We start from the raw sequence: 18,656 nt of genomic DNA, 5'->3' as shown, positions 1-18,656 counted from the left end.
AAAAATAAAAAAATAGTCGGCGGCGAAGGCTGAGCGCGGTCCCACGTTGGGCGCCAGCGGTCTCCCGCGCGGGGGACATCCATCCCTCTCCGTGTGGGCGCCAGTCGGGCGGGCGCCGTCTCGCGCCCGTCTACCGACTCCTTGGAGCCAGTTACATAAGGAGCTTTGCCCGGGTGTCAAGATTTGGGTCAGGCCGCAGTACGGCGGGTACTCTTATGGAGTATTAAAACATGTTCATTAACATTAAAGCGAATGCTGTTAATGGATTTTAAACGAAACGATTTCCAAAAGGTGCTTCTGAATTTGGCTGGATTTTATGGGACTGGCAAAAGGGTCTTCGGAATTTGGCTGTATTAGGGTTTTGTACCAAAAAGGTACAAGGGAATACTTATGGTGCTACTTTGCCCGTTCATCCGTCCGTCCGTCTGTCCGTCTGTCCGTCTGTCCGTCTGTCACAGCGCTATATGCCAGCAACTAGTAATCGATTTGACATTTGGTATATAGTTTTACATATTATTGACCCGTATTTATTGCAATGGTAAATTACAATGTATTTTTTATTTTTTTTATTTTCTTTGCGAGGGGGTGCAAAAAGGTTACTCAAAATTTTAAAATTTGATTTATTAGTCCATGTGACGTATTATATCATATGAAAGGGTTTTATTTGTACGTTTTAATGCTGATTCCTTATCTCCGAAGTTTGTGAACCGAAAAATATGAAATAATTTTAGATTATATACATATATGTATATAGGATAAGATGGATACTAAAATACTAGTGATCCGACCTGGCTTCGCACGGGTATAAATAATTTCCGAAAATAAAGTACAACCTATATTATCTATACTAATATTATAAAGAGGACAGATTTGTATTTTTGTGTGCATGTATGTTTGTAATGAATAAACTCAAAAACTACTTTGCCGATTTCAAAAATTCTTTCACCATTAGAAAGCTACATTCACCCTGAGTAACATAGGCTATATTTATTGCTAGAAAAGATTAGGGGTCCTTACTAAAACTTCAGTAACGTAACTCAAGGTGTAAAAAAAATGTAAAAAAATATCTTTGGTCGCGTGCGCTGCGGAAACTATTGGTGATAGAACAAAAGTATGTTCTACAATATTTAAGAAAATATCAATGACTACATAAAAGATTATTTGGATTAACATTATAATATATTATTATTATTACAGGCAAAATAAAAGAAAGTTACTAACAAGACCATTATTGCGATATTAAAAAAAAACTTACAATACTGATAGGTCTGTTTTTGGAGCTTTTTTTTTATCTGTTCATTTCCACAATTATGGTACAAAATAAGATTTAAAATTATTGTATTTCACTTGTTCAATTATATATATATATATATATATATATATATATATATATATATATATATATATATATATATATATATATATATATATATATATATATATATATATATACATACATATTTGTCATGCCTGTCTCCCATTAGGGTAGGCAGAACCAATGGAACGCCAAATGCTTCGATTCAAACAAACCTCTATTAACTATATATTTATGTTTTTGGTACAATATTTATTTATTCTTATAAGACACACAACAAATTATAACCATATTATGTTTATACATATATAGGTAATTATGGTTTTATACTAGGTTACAATTCAAAAACATGTGTACACAGCATGATTAACATTTAGACGTAACATTGTTATATATACTTTACTGCACTAAAACATACAGTAATAACAATAAGTTAATAACAATGTTACAAAGGCGAACTTATCTCTAACATTTAGACGTAACATTAAAATAAATATTTACAATAATAAATTGACACACGTGGAAAACATATATATATATATATATATATATATATATATATATATATATATATATATATATATATATATATATATATATATATATATATATATATATATATATATATATATATATATATATATATATATATAATTTACCATAAATTTATACTATACATAAAAAATTGTTAAATAAATAAATGTATTGCTAAAAAAAAAGGATTTTTGTAAATGCTCTATGTATCCGTGTTCTGTGCCATAATAAAGTGCATTCCCTTGTTGCAGGTACAACTGCAATGTGAACATTGACACACGCCTGTAACGAGTGCCTTAACACGACAGTGCCTAGTCTATAGACAAACAAACAAACAAACGAACGACACGCAACGAGCAACGAACTATTATATATATTGGTGAGTGTTTTTTTTTAATGGATGACAATGAAATGGTCGTAAGAGGCGACTAAGGGAGGACGAGGGATGGGCAGCAGCGTCCCTCTTAAAACATGTCCAAAGCCTAACTGCGGTTGCAAATCCACCTGCCAAGCGTGGCAACTGCTGACAAAACCTCCACTAGTGGGAGCCTTGTGTTCAGCGGTGGACATTAAAAGAATGATATGATGATGATGATGATGAAGGAAATGGTAACCCCGCCTGCGCTAACGGTATACGCTGGCGGGGCACCAGGGAGGAATAATAGGTGAGGATGAAAGGGCAGGTCAGTTAGCCCATCGTGATGAATACACCTGGAATACAGTACGATGGTTTTTTTTTTCATTAGTCATTTATTTGAAAAACAATGCACATTGTGTCTGAAATGCCACAGGCAAGGTTTGAAAGGCCGCGTGGAGAATGATGTAATATAGTGAAAATATTGGGGCTGCTAGTCCCCATTCTGTTACTGTTATAGAAAGATTGTAAGTAAAATGCAGTGAAAACACACTGTAAAAGCACGAAAATTGAAAACAAAACCCATCGATACATTTTTATTCATAAAATCGCTCCACGCCCCCATAGACCGAGCGCCCCGTGGCGCTGCCTTGATATCGCATTTAAGTGAAAAATGTTCTCTCTTGTGCTTGGACAAGTGTATTTTTGCTCCCCAAAAAACGGAGATTTTACATATACATACATACATATCTGTCACGCCTGTCTCCCATTAGGGTAGGCAGAAACAATGGAACGCCAAATGCTTCGATTCAAACAAACCTCTTTCGCTTCTTCTACAGTCATCAATCTTTTCATACACGCTCGCGGTTATGGGTACTTTTAATTTGGCCCATCTTCAGCACGTCTCCTATTTGGTCGGCATACGTCCGTCTAGGGCGGCCCCTACCGACATCTCCATTCATTCTTGCTCGATAAATCTCTTTCGTAATTCTTCTTAAATCCATCCTCTCCAAATGACCAAACCAACGCAACACACAAGGAGATTTTAATAGTGACAAAACACCGATGAACGACGAGGTGTCTCGTAGACATTGGGGAGTTTTGCAAGTTTTTTTTTTAATGGGTGAAAATGGTATGGTAACCCCGCCTGCGCTAACGGGATACGCTGGCGGAGCACCAGTGAAGGGTGATAGGTGAGAATGAAAACAGACCAGTTAGCCCATCATGATGAATTCATCAGGAATTAACCATGATAGTTTCCAGGGAGAACCGCGAGGAGGTCGACCTGGTTGGGTATATTGCTAGCAATGGGATTCTCAGTCTCCATTACTAACAATCCCTTTCCCCCTGAGTTTTACAAGTTAGTAGTTAGTAGCTTTGCAGGCGAATTGGCAGCAAAATTTAAGCTTTGTTGCTATTTTAAGAGGAACGCTACTGCCCATCCCTCGACCGTTAAGTTGCCTTAAGATTCTACATATATTCTCTTTCATTAAGACTAGTGGCGCATCCCGGCTTCGCATGGATGGACATTTTTACAACATTTTAAAAAGTGATTACTGTGACATAACGATAATAGTTGGACATATAGTATCGCGAAGTTTTTTGTAGTCATTGATATTTTCTTCAATATTGTAGAACATACTTTTGTTCTATCACCAATAGTTTCCGCAGCGCACGCGACCTTTCTTCTTCAATTCTTTCCCCTCGCACAGGCGATGTTAGACTCCCATTATCCCTCATTATACATCACAAATCCCTCCCCGGGGGAAAGGGATTGTTAGTAATGGAGATTGGGAATCCCATTGCTAGCAATATACCCAACCAGGTCGACCTCCTCGCGATTCTCTCTGGAAACTATCATGGTTAATTCCTGATGAATTCACCATGATAGGCTAACTGGCCTGTTTTCATTCTCATCTATCACCCTTCACTGGTGCCCCACCAGCGTATCCCGTTAGCGCAGGTGGGGTTACTATTCCATTTTCTACCAATAAAAAAACCCTCCCTCCCCCTCCCCCACTTACCTCATAAGCTGTCTGATCCTGCATTGCTGCACGAAAACAATTGAATAATTAAGTGCATAGAACTATCATTTGAACTGTGATCAAGTGTTTGCAGTTATCGGTCGGCAATGTAAAATAAACATAAATAAATGTTATTTACGTTTATTTTACATTACCAATTGAATGTTTATTGACATTGTCGCTGTGGTGATAGATTAAAACAATAATACACTCACACATACATACCCCCGTACATAGGATAAGATGGATACTAAAATAACAGAGAGCCTGGCCGACCTCGTACTGATGGAGATAGAATATTCGAAAATATATAACTTACTAGCTTTTACCAGAGGGAGACTTTGTACAAAAGTCGATTGCTCGGGTACCTCTGTCCCATTCGTGTTTCTACCGTGAAGCAGTTGTGTTTGCATGGCTGTGTTTCGGTTTGAAGGGTGGGCATATGACAGTGAATTTACAGGGTACAGAGGAGAAATACCCGAGTTCTCAGGAATGGCAATGCAACGGGGGTATCATGGGCGAAACAGTATACTATGTTATGTCCATGGTACTGTTCATGTCTGTAGGCGACGGTTACCACTCTCCATCAGGTGGTGACGGCCCACCTGATGGAGAGTGGTAACCGCTTGTTTGTATGTTTGTATAAAAAAAAATTACATTTCTTAATATTTAATTAAAGATATTTTTTTTTTAGTATATAATTTAAGTAATCTTTTTCTTACATAATTGATATTTTAATACCACAAAACATTTAAAATTAATATAATGTAATTTTTGTTTTAAATATTTGCACCCTTGACCTAAGTAGATTTTGTAAGGTACTTTTAACTTAAAAGATCAGATGTTTCTTACCCAAAATCATAGCAAATAAAATTATAATAATAATAATTATTATTATTAATCCCAGTCTCTTATCAAACATAAAAAAAATATTATTTCGCTGAACGGTACACCAATACAGCGAGACGATATCGACTTAATGTGCCGCGAACAACGCAAGGGGGCGGAATGTTATCGTTGCGGAGTGATATTTACAAGACAGATCAACGAATTGCCTGATCTATTATATTTATTATATGTCTATAGGCGACGGTTACCACTTTCCATCAGGTGGGCCGTCGGCTTTGTTTGCCGTTCTAAGTTGTATAAAAAAAAATTACATGCTAGATATTGGATTAACGATGGATGCAGATGATGTGATTATATATCTATTTACTTATAGGATCACCAACATAAGGCACAAGGGGGAAAGGGATTGTTAGTAATGGAAACTGAGAATCCCATTGCTGGCAAGCCCTGTTAGGTCAACCTCCACGCGGTTCCCCCTGGAAACCATCGTGAACAATTCTTGTTGAATTCGTCACGGTGGGCTAACTGACCTGCTTCACCCTCACCTATCATCCCTCACTGGTGCCCCGCCAGTGTAGGTTATTATTCCGTTTGCAGCCCATTTAAAAAAAAAAACGAGGACGTTCTGAGTTTAATATTTTTGTTATGTTTATTACTATAACTTTATAGCTTTGTTTATACATAGACTGATTCGGAAAGTGTTCTTTCAAATAATCAACAGATTAATATGTCTTTCAGATTGGTCCCTGAGTAGTTTTATAATATTTGTAAGAAAATATTTTAACCGACTTCAAAAGGGGACGGCAGTTCTCAATTCGGTTGCTTTTTTTTAAGATTTGTTACATTACAACTCCGTCAGTTGTAAACTGATTTGGGAAAATCTTTTTTTATCTGAAAAGATGTAGATACAGATCCCGAAGAAATTTCATCAACATTAGTTTATTATTTAAATTTTTAAAACAAAATAAAATAGCTGGTTTTGCCAGCATTGAAGTTGGTGCATTTTTTTTTCGTTTTTTTTTTCTGTAAAACAATATCTTATTTATTTATTTATAATTTTAAATAATTTAATTACAATTTCTATTATTTATGTTATGTTATTATTCATATTGTTAATATCTTCACTTATTTAATGACATTTAATAATTTAATTCTATTTTAATGTTTATCAAACACAAGGCACGCTGTGGTCGCCTATAAATGTAAGAACAGTTAGATCTAATCTACCAGTGTATTGTATTGAAATGTTTAGCTGTATCTTATGTTGGTAAGCCTATAAATAAATAAATAAATTTAAGAAATTTTAATAGAGAGAGGGAGAGAGATAGATGAATAAGAAAAGCGTTCTTTTCTATTTTCAATAGAGATCAATTCGGCGTTACACTTCATTGATAATTGATGTTCTTTTGTTGAGCGAAGTGGTCACAGGTGTATTAGTGGCAAGCGGTGTCAAGGGTCCGGTTTAGGGTTCCTTATCGAATAAAGAGGAACCCTTGTACGTAGTCTCTGTATCTGTATGAATGTCACTGTTTTTACCAGTTCCATAGATCGAGATTATGATATTATCCAATTATATTATGTAATATACCATATTGAGAATCTTTATCCTTTTTTTTTATGTCGGTTGAAATTAAAGTAATTTCTAATTTGGAGACTGTACAAAAGTCGATTGCTTGGGTACCTCTGTCCCATTAGCGTTTCAACTGTGAAGCAGTTGTGTTTGCATAGCTGTGTTTCGGTTTGAAGGGTGGGATATGGCGTGAATTTACAGGGTACAGAGGAATAACACCTGAGTCCTTAATGAATGGCATCGCATGGGGATATCATGGGCGAAACAGTATACTCTGTTATGTCCACGGTACTGCTCATGTCTATAGGCGACGGTTACCACTTTCCATCAAGTGGGCCGTCAGCTTATTTGCCATTCTAAGTTGTATAAAAAAAATATTTATAAGTAGAGGAGTTAGAATTTAATCAACCCTTGTTCCTTGGTGCAATTTGTTCCGTTGCGTGAATACTGGTAGGTACGTGATTTTAAGTATTTCTGTACCTAGTCCATAGTCCTATTTCGTCTGCTGAGAATAAACTAATTTATTTGCTATTATTTTAAATGAAAAATCCTATCGGACACCGCGGCGTACTGTTTATGAAATATTAACAAGTAATTTGTTTTCGGAAGCGTTAAAAATTTGCCGAGTCGAAATAGCTCTTAGAGTGTTGGCGTTTGCAGGGAAAATTGCTTGATGACAATTTCAATTACTAAACACGATATTTGGCGGCTGTTTGTAAGTTCAGTTCTGTGACGAATTTCAATATTACCGTTAAGTATTCTCTGATGACATTTTTACATCTACGATGTTTGTTCACCTTTTACGGTCGATCGCAAACTAGTTACGACATTTGAGCAAATTATCAGCCATAGAGAATTTCGGCTTTAGGGATACAAAATTAATGAGTAACAAAAAAATTTTATTGCGCCTCTTATACGACAAAGCACTAAATCTTATAGTGTCACGATAAGGGGGATTAATAACTATGAGTATGCTCCCAAAAGAACCAAAGTCTTCGTCTTGGTACGAATCAATAAACAAAATCACAAGCGCCGGAAATCCGAGCGGAGTCCGAGATGCATTTCCATCTTTCAGCGTCTCTTCACCCTCCGAATATCATCCCCAAAGTTCATCCCTCGTCTCGTTTTGCTCGGGTGCGAGCGGGACGGGCGGCTGTCACGGCGCATGCGCGGGTCAACCCCTCATGAGCATCGGAGAAGGTTGATAGTGTGACGCGCGAGATCCTGGCTTGTTGCCGGGGACGCTGAACATTACTCCAAGGACCGTCCGCGGTGGCGGAGGTCCCGCTCTCTCATCCCCGGGCTCCGTTGCTGCACCGCAGTACTGCACAATACTTAGTACAAGCCGGTGCACTACAAGGATCTATCATAGGTCCCGCACTCCTCAACATTTTTCCAACTTCATAACTTCACGTACCATATAGTTGAATTTCCATAGCGCGTTGATTATCAATTGAAAACCAGGGCGTGAGAGAGCGAGAGAGATTAGTATAAGTATAAAGTGGGAACGAGACGACGTGATGGCTCACCGCTCCCGGTCGAGGTAAGTGCCGCTTGATAACCACGTGTTCCCAAAACTTTTAGTTTCAGGTGGTTCGCGAAACTCGGTATTATTTAGTTCCGCTTGCTTTATTGTTTCGCCAAAAGCCATTGTTGAGTTTTAAAGTCCTTTAATAGTCTACGCGTTGACTAGGTGGGTGCTTTTATACAAATTGCACATTTATGTCTCGTTTGTTGTATTGTTTCCTGGGAATAAATTGTCATTATATCTATTATTTATTCCATTTTCTTATATTAATTAGTAATATGAATTTACGTTTTTTATATATTAAATGTTTTCAACATTTTCTCGTAACTTTTTAATGACTATAGCTGTATATAATTTTTCACTTTCATAACTACAGTTTGTTTGGACTCGTATGCAGCGATAAATTCTGCAAAATTGTTGATATTTTCTATTTAGATAACGTAGTCGTTTTAATATTTTCGCTTATCATTAACGGGTTTGTATAAATCGAAATGTTGTAAGTGATAACGTTGCAATCTGTTTAAAGATAGGTCAGAAACATTTAAATTCATATGAAATGTAATTTTGACTATTATAATTTAATATACACGTTGGAAATATTATTTTCAAGAAAGCAATGATCTAAAATTCTTGTGAAAGTAATGGAACTAATAAAACTTGCTAAATAATGAATAATTTTGACAAGACTCCGTTTATTGTGAAACCAATTAATTCTTAGACACAAAACTGAACTTTGAAGTTCTGTTGACTCCAAAGGAAATTAATATATTTTGCACGGTAAAAAAAAATTACAACAGCAACTTTAAATATTTAGATTCAGAAAAAGATCTTGTGTCTCCGAAATAGATGAGCAGATTTTGCTGCACAAAGCAAAACGCCAGTTCAAAAATAATACTGATCTAATACGGAAATAAGCTCTATCAATATCAAAAAGTATTATTAAAATCTGTTCAGGATTGATGTTAACGCGTGTAATATGCTTAAGAAGATAAGGACGAGATCGAGATGCTCCTCATTTTGGAAGTAGGTACCTAAAGACATGAATTTACATTGAATACTCGTATGTATACAATGAAAATCGTAAAAATCTCAATAAAAATTTTTAGTCAGTCAACATTTATTGGATTTTTTATTTTGTCGCAGTACTATTTTTTTTTATACAACTTAGAATGCCAAACAAGCTGACGGCCCACCTGATGGAAAGTGGTAACCGTAGACATGAGCAGTACCGTGGACATAACAGAGCATACTGTTTCGCCCATGATACCCCCCATGCGTTGCTATTCCTGAGGACTCAGGTGTTATTCCTCTGTACCCTGTAAATTCACGCCATATCCCACCCTTCAAACCGAAACACAGCTATGCAAACACAACTACTTCACGGTAGAAACACGAATGGGACAGAGGTACCAATATATAAAGTCTCCCTCTGGTTTTCACTACATTTGCATTTTTAATGGTGTCAATTCCTTTAAAGAAGTCTTTTAATATTACGTCCATTGCAGTATCATTTGTGATGACTAAATAGTGTACACACATCAGAAGCCTCCATGATTGTGCCGTGTCAAATCGGACTGAGGTATTAGTATAATTTTGTCATTCGCCGTGTCATAGTCCCTGTGATTACACCTCGTTAACGCCCTTCAGGGCACGTGGGCCGCCCGGAGGGAGCATGACTTTACACTCGCGTTTGATGTAATTAAATTAGGGCAAACAAATCGCCCCCACGGGACTATTTGCACGTTCAGTTGCAACGTCTCTGTCAGAGTTATCGATTACTTTGACACGGTTTGTCTTATTTAGTAAAATAAATGTTTCTGGTTCTAATCAATGATTTTCTCCGTGTTAATTAGGTGGAAAAGTATCCTATGAATTCATCTAGAGTATGTTCATGTGTATTTGATATACACATGAACATTCTCTAGATATTATCGAAATCCATTCCGCCGTATAAGCGTAATTGGCTAATAAACGTCCAGGAATCCAAACATATTTACTTTTATATTTTGTCATACATATTATCAAAATTGTTTTAATTTGTGCGTTCATTTGATTTTATTGATTGAGGTTAATCATATCGGAAGTATTTATATTATATTCGTCATCTATTCATGAAAAGGATCTTTGAACCTTAAAAAGATGAATTTGCTGTCGAAGCTTTTCCCAGAGACGACTACAGCATGGGGTTCTTTAAAAAAGGAGTAAAAAGATTTCTTTACCCCTGGCATTGCAGGTGTTCATAGGCTACAGTAACCACTTACAGCCGTTAACTGTCTGCTGCTGAATTACGTTCAGCCTCCCCCAAAACAAGGATTTGCAATGCTTGGCAGGTGGGTTGGCAACCGCAGTTAGGTTTTAAGAAGGACCCTGCTGCCCATCTCTTGACCATTTATTTCCCTTAATCGCATGTTACGACACCCATGGGAAAGGAAGGGGTGGTCCATTCTATCCTGGTACTACACGACGTTGTTAGTAATGGGGTCTAATAGCCCAATTGCTAGCTACCTTTGTCACATCGATTTACACGCGCTTCTATCTGGAAACCATTTTGGTAAAATGTCATGAAATTAGTCACGATGCCCTGTTTTCATCATCTATCACCGGTACCCCGCCGCCGTGTACCGATAGCGTAGACGGAGATACCATGAAATTAACATCAATCAGCTTGTTTGTTGGAAAGCTTCTTTTTTATTTCGGTCTCTTCATTATCTCTTTATTATCAGTTTGTCTCCATGGAGATTGCTCTTTTCAAGTCTTTCCAAATTGAAGGCTGCAAAGGATTATGGCTAGGGTGTCCTGCTGGAGCTGCCATTGATTAGTATTTTCAACGGTTCGTTAGCATTCATTTGGGCTCGCGGCGGGGGCCGGCGCTACTGTAGCGCCCCGCGGCGTCGATCAGCTCACTTACGTTGATTGATAGAACTTGTGCATTTCGCGCCAATTCGGCCCGTTTGAATTGATCGCTTTTTAATTTACATTGTTATTATTTCTTGTTACTATATATTTAAGCGACTTGCAAGTAGGAGGTTCTAAATTCGTCCATATTTTCAACGTAATAGATTCTCAATTCGATTGTATTTTTTTTGTAAGTTGTTACTTTAGAATTTCGTAGTTCATAAACCGATTTGGAAAATTCTATTTTTTTTTTATATGAAAGAAGGTACCTTACACTTTAATTGGTCCTATGGATGTTTAATCAAAATTAATACAGTACTTTAGTTTTTAGTTCATGGTAAATGGGTTTTGCTACGATTGCATAGGTTTGTTTTATGTGGTATAAAAAAACCGGCGACTGTGCTAGTCCCATATTAATTTTGTTACAATAGAAATGGCAGATTTTTTTGCGAAATCAAATTGTTCAGCTAACGTCGTTTAGTATAATCGTTTGTCATGCTCGATTCGCTCCGTCGTCGGGCACTAAAGAGAAAAAAAAAAACATTCGAACATTATCGCCAAAATCTGGAAGGCCCCTAATCCCCCCGTATTATGTTAAAATCACTAACATGTTTTCTCCCTAAGTTTGTCCATCCCCTAATTCGCTAATAGAAATTGACTATCGGATGTCTACATCGGACGCCGTGACGACTTCCGGCGTGCACCGGAAGTACAATATGGTGGACATGACGTCGCGGATATTCATGTTCTGCCTTAAATCTTTTAACTTCGTTTTGAAGCATAATATTTCTAAGTAACTTATTACAATGAGATGTTTTTTTTTTTCTAAACTTGTAATTAAGTAAATATTTTATATGTGACTTATGATTTATAATGATATGCAAGCAAAGTCGTATCCTTGTATCCGGGCGGTACTTATTTTTTTATGGGTGATAATGGAATGGTAACCCCATCCGCGCTATCGGTGGTTTCCAGGGGAAACCACGTGAAGGTCGACCTAATAGGACATATTGCTGGCAAAATGGCTCCATTGTTAACAATCCCCTTTCTCCCTCAGGGCGGTACTATGAGGTTGGCGCTGCCATCATGTAGCAGCATACGCGAGCAAGTTGCTTGAACACTGATCTATTAATGGAAACAATACATGTAACAAATTGTTACTGGCCAGTACTTACAATATTATTAGTGGCCATTATGTAAATGTAATATGCTACAAGATTGTCCACAAAAAAAAACTTGAAATCTGGAAAAAACAGATTTAAACTCCATTACTAATAATCCCCTTTCCCTCCTTTCTATGAGCGTTGACAATAGTAACTCCAATTATTTTACCCCATCTTAGTCCTATATTAGTTCTGTCTCCATTAATGTCGCAAAATGCTAGAGCAAATCGTTAAATTGCCACAAAAAATTACATAATTCGTAATCTTCTAAGTATACAACCACGCCCATACATTTTCTCGTCTCATCGTGAGATCTTCTTCAAATTGAAGTGAGATAGCAACAGTAGATTCATTGCGTGAGAGCGAGACGGCATCGGCCTAGGCGCCAGACGCCTCGGCGCCGGAGTCTATCGATTCACCCCCCACCTACGAGGTGGTAGGGGGAGGCGCATGCGTAGTATTTGTTTGCGCATCCCTTCAGATTATGGATTTTCTCCATTATATGTATATTATGATAATCTAGATTTTAAAAATAAAAAACAGGAAGCCAAGGACATATTTTTACAATTAGGTACTAATTTATAACCATAGAACTAGAATATGTTTACTGTCCAAGGTAAAAAATTAGTCCATGTTCTCCATCTTGATCACCGCGTGTTTCATAACAATTAGTCGAGTCGCACAGACGCACAGAGATAACAAACATACTAATAAACTCATTTTTACATTTAAAACATTGTTTTTTTTTTTATGTGTGATAATGGAATGGTAACCCCACCCGCGCTAATGGTATACACCGGCGGGACACCAGTGAAGGATGATAGGTGAGGATGAAGCATGGCAGTTGGCCCATCGTGACGAATTCAATAAGAATCGTTCACGATGGTTTCCAGGGGGAACTACGGGGAGGTCGACCTAATAGGGCAAATTGATAACAGTGGGGCTGTCAAATTCCATTGCTAACAATCCCTTTCCCCCCTTTAAAACATTGTTATCTTCTGCTTCTTGAATACTCATTTCATTCTTACACGCCAATTTTTTTCATCTCATGTCTCGGTCCAATTCTCCATGTCCAGGTCTAAATCTTCTTTTGGAATCACTTAGAAAATACTTAGATTCTTAAATCCTTCAACTTTTTCAAACTGCTTTAATTAAAGAATGGGTATTAAATTTGATGGTATCTTTTTTTCGTTTGTTACCGCATAGTTCCGTCAGTTATAAACCGATTTGTTTTTTTTTGAAATGATGATCTGAAAGGATGTATTTTCAAATTGGTCCCGTAGAAATCTTATCACAATTGGTTTAGTAGTTTAGTTTTTAAATCAAAATATGTAACTGGTTTTGACAGAGTTGTAGTAAATTTTTTTTTTTTTTTTTGGAACATAATCTTAGCTATTCTTCTAAACCTCCTTTTCTTTATTGTTTTAAGTAATGTTTTTTTTTTCTTTTTCTTTTTATAACATTTATAATTCTGTTAGCAATAAATATGATTTATTCTCGTATTAGATCCATATTACTTTTCTTACTTATTTATTTATTTATAAAAGACACACCAACAATATGCTCACAACATTAAGCAGACAATATACAATGTTATAAGTAAGTAAAAAATGAAAAACTACTATTAAAAATGCTTAAATCTAAGTTTACCTGTACAAAAACATCTCACTGCTCACTACCAAGCTTGAGGCCATATGAACACATCAATTAAAGGTGTATACAGCTCTCACAGATAAGCGTCAATGTATACGAAGTAACAAATATACAATTAGATAAGACCTAATTACCAATCCATATTATTAATAAGCCTACAGTTACAGTTGAAACCACTATTTTTTAGATCAAAGTTTTGCTTAACCTATCCACACTTATTCACTTCATGACCAATCTACCTTTTTGAATTCATATTTTTTTTTACAAACGATTCCGTATTCTAGATTTAAATATTTTAAATGTACCTAATTAAAGTCTATGAATCAAGTCATGGTGAATTGGGCTGTATGAACAGGGCCCTTTGCCTGTTAAAAAATCAAATGTGTCCTACGCTGTTTTTTTATTTTAATATAAGAATAGTGTTCAATACAATATTATTTTTTTTACGATTGCGGTCACTGTTTTTTTTTTTTCGAAGGTAAATCTGCTTGTTTGAATTTTTATTATTTGACTAGTACAGGGGTCGGAAACCTGCGACTCGCGATTGGCGTGCGGCTCTTTGGATGTGAAACTGTAGCTCTTTAGTTCCATAAATATATTATTTATTTTATAAAAAAAAAAAAAAAAACTAATTAGAAATAGTTCTGAATCGATTAACGAGAATTTGGCACCAAACTTTATTTATGCAAGTACTATTTACTGAAGGCAAGAAAAAAATTATGTGGCTCATTAAAAACTTTTTAATTGTAACTAAATTTAATTGCACTAGTACTGTATGGGATGGAGAAGAACATAGGATCCTTTTTATTCCAATCGGTGAATATATTCAGGTTACGCGGACGATGTCGCTGGTAAAAGCTAGTTAACATTAGTAAGCATTACAATGTCTCTGTCGTTACACAGAACTCTTATAAGATGTCACTGTTGTTGACGTAATTATCCACTCACAGTCGACAAACGACCCGGAGTAACTGGACACTATAATAGATTTCTCTGTCAGAGCGAACGAGGGTGCAGTTTTGTGTATCAACCCTTTACAACTCTATTGTTCTCACCGTCTTGGAAGGGTGGACGTGTCACCGAAAATGTGTGGTCAATGTACACATTTATTTTTGTTGTGTCTGCGTAGGATAATTATAAACGGGACAGATGAAAATCTGAAATTAATGCTGTGACTCATTCGGTTGATATAAGACGAGTAGGTTACATTGTCATTACGCTATAGGCGACGGTTACCACAGCTTGTTTGGCATTCTAAGTTGTATAAAAAAAAAAAGAAAAAAAAAACTACACAACTTGTTCATGTCTATGGTCCACTTTTGAAAAGACCTCGCCATTAAGCACGATTACGCGCCATTTCAAAAAAAAAAATCTATTCTAAATTCAAATCATCTCTATTCAAATAGATTTTTAAATATATTTTTTTTTTATTAATCTACTGCAGCGTTCGGAATGTTGTTATCTGTTGTGAAGAGCCCGCGAGAAACTCAACAGTTACTCTTTTAAATCTCTGTTAATATTACCTGTATTTATTTAAATGTACTATGTATTAAACTTACATGGTCATTAAAGGTTGACTAATACCATTCTAAATTGTCGTTTTAGTAATCGTGTAGTCTGTAAGAGATCTATATTGTTGCTTGGTTCTATCTTCACTATATTAATATTTTATTTTATTGTATCTTTATTTGGTCTCCTAGCAATTGTTACACTGATAAGATTTAATATTAAAATTATTGTCTATTTATACTTAGTATACAATTATTTTAAAGGAAACAGCATGCTAATTAACAAATAAACAATATTATGGCATAACAAATTCTTATGGTATTTGAATATTGATTGATATTTTCACTATTCTAATTTTAAAATGTATCAAATACACAGATTATCTACTAAATCTTATTGCTAAGAACAAGGTCTTATTGGACATTATTATTTGAATTTAAAACGACGAATTACTTTTTACTATTCGTATTATTATTATTATTACCAGAGGTTTGTACAAAGGTCATTTGCTTGGACACCTCTGTCCCATTCGTGTTTCTACCGTAAAGCAACTGTGTTTCGACTTGAAGGGTGGGATATGGCAGTGAATTTATAGGGTACAGAGGAACGATACCTGAGTCCTCAGGAACGGCAACGCATGGGGGGTATCATGGGCGAAATAGTATACTCTATTATGTCTATGGTACTGCTCATGTCTATAGGCGACGGTTACCAATTTTCATTATTTGGGCCGTCAGCTTGTTTGCCATTCTAAGTTGCATAAAAAAAACTACAAAAATGAATTGAGTACCTCGTGTTGGAAGTGACTTTTTAAATAGTTTAATTGTATCGCTCATTCGCATTAATACGTGCATGAAAGTAACCCTTCGTTTAGTATTAGAACGCGCCACTGGCATCGAACCAGTGACCCGTTAAAGATGCGTCTCGACGCACCCGCGCCGTCATAATGAATGTTTTGACACATGGTCATATTAAAATAACACCCCTCGCGGGTTTAATGGCCGAATAAGAATTCCACTCTCTCGATTTAGCAGTGCTCTCTCATGTGAGAGTTGAGTGCGCGGCCGACGGAAGTCTTCCATGGGGTGACTTGTTTAAATAAAACACATGAGTAATTTTTTATCCATTTTTTTTTTTTATACCACCGAGATGGCAAACAGGAATACAGTGTAGCCTGCAATACCCGAGACATCATGCGCGCGTTGCCAATCCTGTAGAAACCTTAACCCTTTATTGAAGAACCCCAAGCAGTTTTTTTTTAATGTGTGAAAATGGCATGGTAACTCCGCCTGCGCTATCGGTATACACTGGCGGGGTACCGGTAAGAGGTGATAGGTGAGGATGAATAGGCAGGCCATAGTTAGCGCATCGTGACGAATTCAATGATAAATTAGTCATGATAGTTTCCAGGAGGGACCGCGTGGAAGTCGACCTGATAGGGTATATTGATAGCAATGGGAACTAACCTCCCCATTACTAACAATCCGTTCCCCTCTTATAACCCAAAGCAGTAGTGTATTGGAAAAAGAGCTTCAACTTACTTTATCATTCGGGCTATGTCGGTTACTTTGGTTCTATCCAGTGTGTGTGTGAATAGGGAATGTGTACTACTCGAAAATACTGTTTAAATACGATATTATTTTTTTTTTATAAGGTTTTTATGAATACAAAAATCTTGCGTCTTAAAAATTGTGTGTTCATTATTATTATTATTTCATCGATATATTGTCACTACTAATTTTGTTAAAGAAAATAAAGATATTCTAAGTAGGTCATAATCAAATCTATATATATGTACCATGTATATGAATAGCCACAATTGGCAGGCGGGTTGGCAACCGGAGTTAAAGCCTTTAAGGATGTTTTAAAAGGGACGCTGCTACTCATCCCTCGCTCTCCCTTAGTCGCCGTTAAATACATATATAAATAAAGAATTAATCAATCTACTTGAGGAGTACCAATTACTCGAAATTAAACTTTAAAATTCCTAAACCCAAGGGGGGAACCCTTGGTCTAGACACGCAATAACAATAAAGTCATCTAAATATCTACTACTTCATATTGGACTATTAAAATTCCTGCAGGCCGCTCGTTCGCTCCTCTCGCCTTCCTCGCTCCGTACACACCAAAATGCCTTTTTATGCAAAACCGCATGCAATAACTCGCAGCCGTTATTGCTATGGGTTTTTTAATGAGCGCATACGAATTTGGGCGATAACCCGATGTGAAAGCGAGTCGATTACTTTGTCGGATGGTGTTAAAATTGAATTTGCTGCAGCAATATTTTGCTGTTGCGGAATGGATGTATTTTAATTGAGCCAGATCAGATGGGCTGTTGGATGATGACGCACTAGTACTTTATTGACGGTAAATTACTAAATTGTTACCGTTATTTTGTTTAATATATTGTTTTATGTAACTAGAAGTTGTTAGAACTTAGTTAATGTAATAATTAATTTTAATACTATGCTTTCAGTAGCTTCTTTTCAGAGGAAAGATTTGTATTTTTGTGTGCATGTATGTTTGTAATGAATAAACTCAAAAACTACTTTGCCGATTTCAAAAATTCTTTCACCGTTAGAAAGCTACATTCGCCCTGAGTAACATAGGCTATATTTATTGCTAGAAAAGATTAGGGGTTCTTACTAAAACTTTAGTAACGTTACTCAAGGTGTAAAAAATGCTATAAAATATGTTTGGTCGCGTGCGCTGCGGAAACTATTGGTGATAGAACAAAAGTGTGTTCTACAATATTGAAGAAAATATCAATAACTACAAAAAACTTCGTGACACTATATGTCCAACTATTATCGTTATGTCACAGTAACCACTTTTTGAAATGTTGTAAAAATGTCCACATGTGCGAAGCCGGGACTGGCCGCCAGTTAATATATAAAATAATTAAAATCCATGTTATATATATATATATATATTGCACTAAAACATACAGTAACAACAATAAGTTATTGTTTTGTTATTAGTTATTATATTTCTAAAAGAGATTTCTTCCAGTCAACCTGACGCAGTGGCATAGGAAGTAGTGAGTGGGCAGTAGTAGTGCAAGACAGAAATTAAAATAAATATTTACATAAATTATAAATAATTATATATATACATATATACACACACACATACATACACATATATACATACATACATACATATATATATATATATATATATATATATATATATATATACACACACATACATACACACGTTAAATACATTATATAAATATCAAATACAAGAGAACACAAT

General features: G+C 36.0%; 1 protein-coding gene across 1 annotated transcript in view; it reads left to right on the top strand.

The window, feature by feature from the left end:
• Nucleotides 1-18,656, top strand: part of LOC113510226 (talin-1) — a 135,915-nt gene that overhangs the window by 23,107 nt on the left and 94,152 nt on the right. The window contains 1 exon segment of the mRNA XM_052901070.1: nt 2,101-2,228. The gene's annotated coding sequence lies outside the window, so the exon portion shown is untranslated.

Source organism: Galleria mellonella, unplaced genomic scaffold (genome assembly GCF_026898425.1).
Source record: "Galleria mellonella isolate WM207_F2 unplaced genomic scaffold, CSIRO_AGI_GalMel_v1 utg746, whole genome shotgun sequence".
Taxonomy (NCBI): domain Eukaryota; kingdom Metazoa; phylum Arthropoda; class Insecta; order Lepidoptera; family Pyralidae; genus Galleria; species Galleria mellonella.
This window is presented reverse-complemented; position numbering and strand designations above follow the sequence as displayed.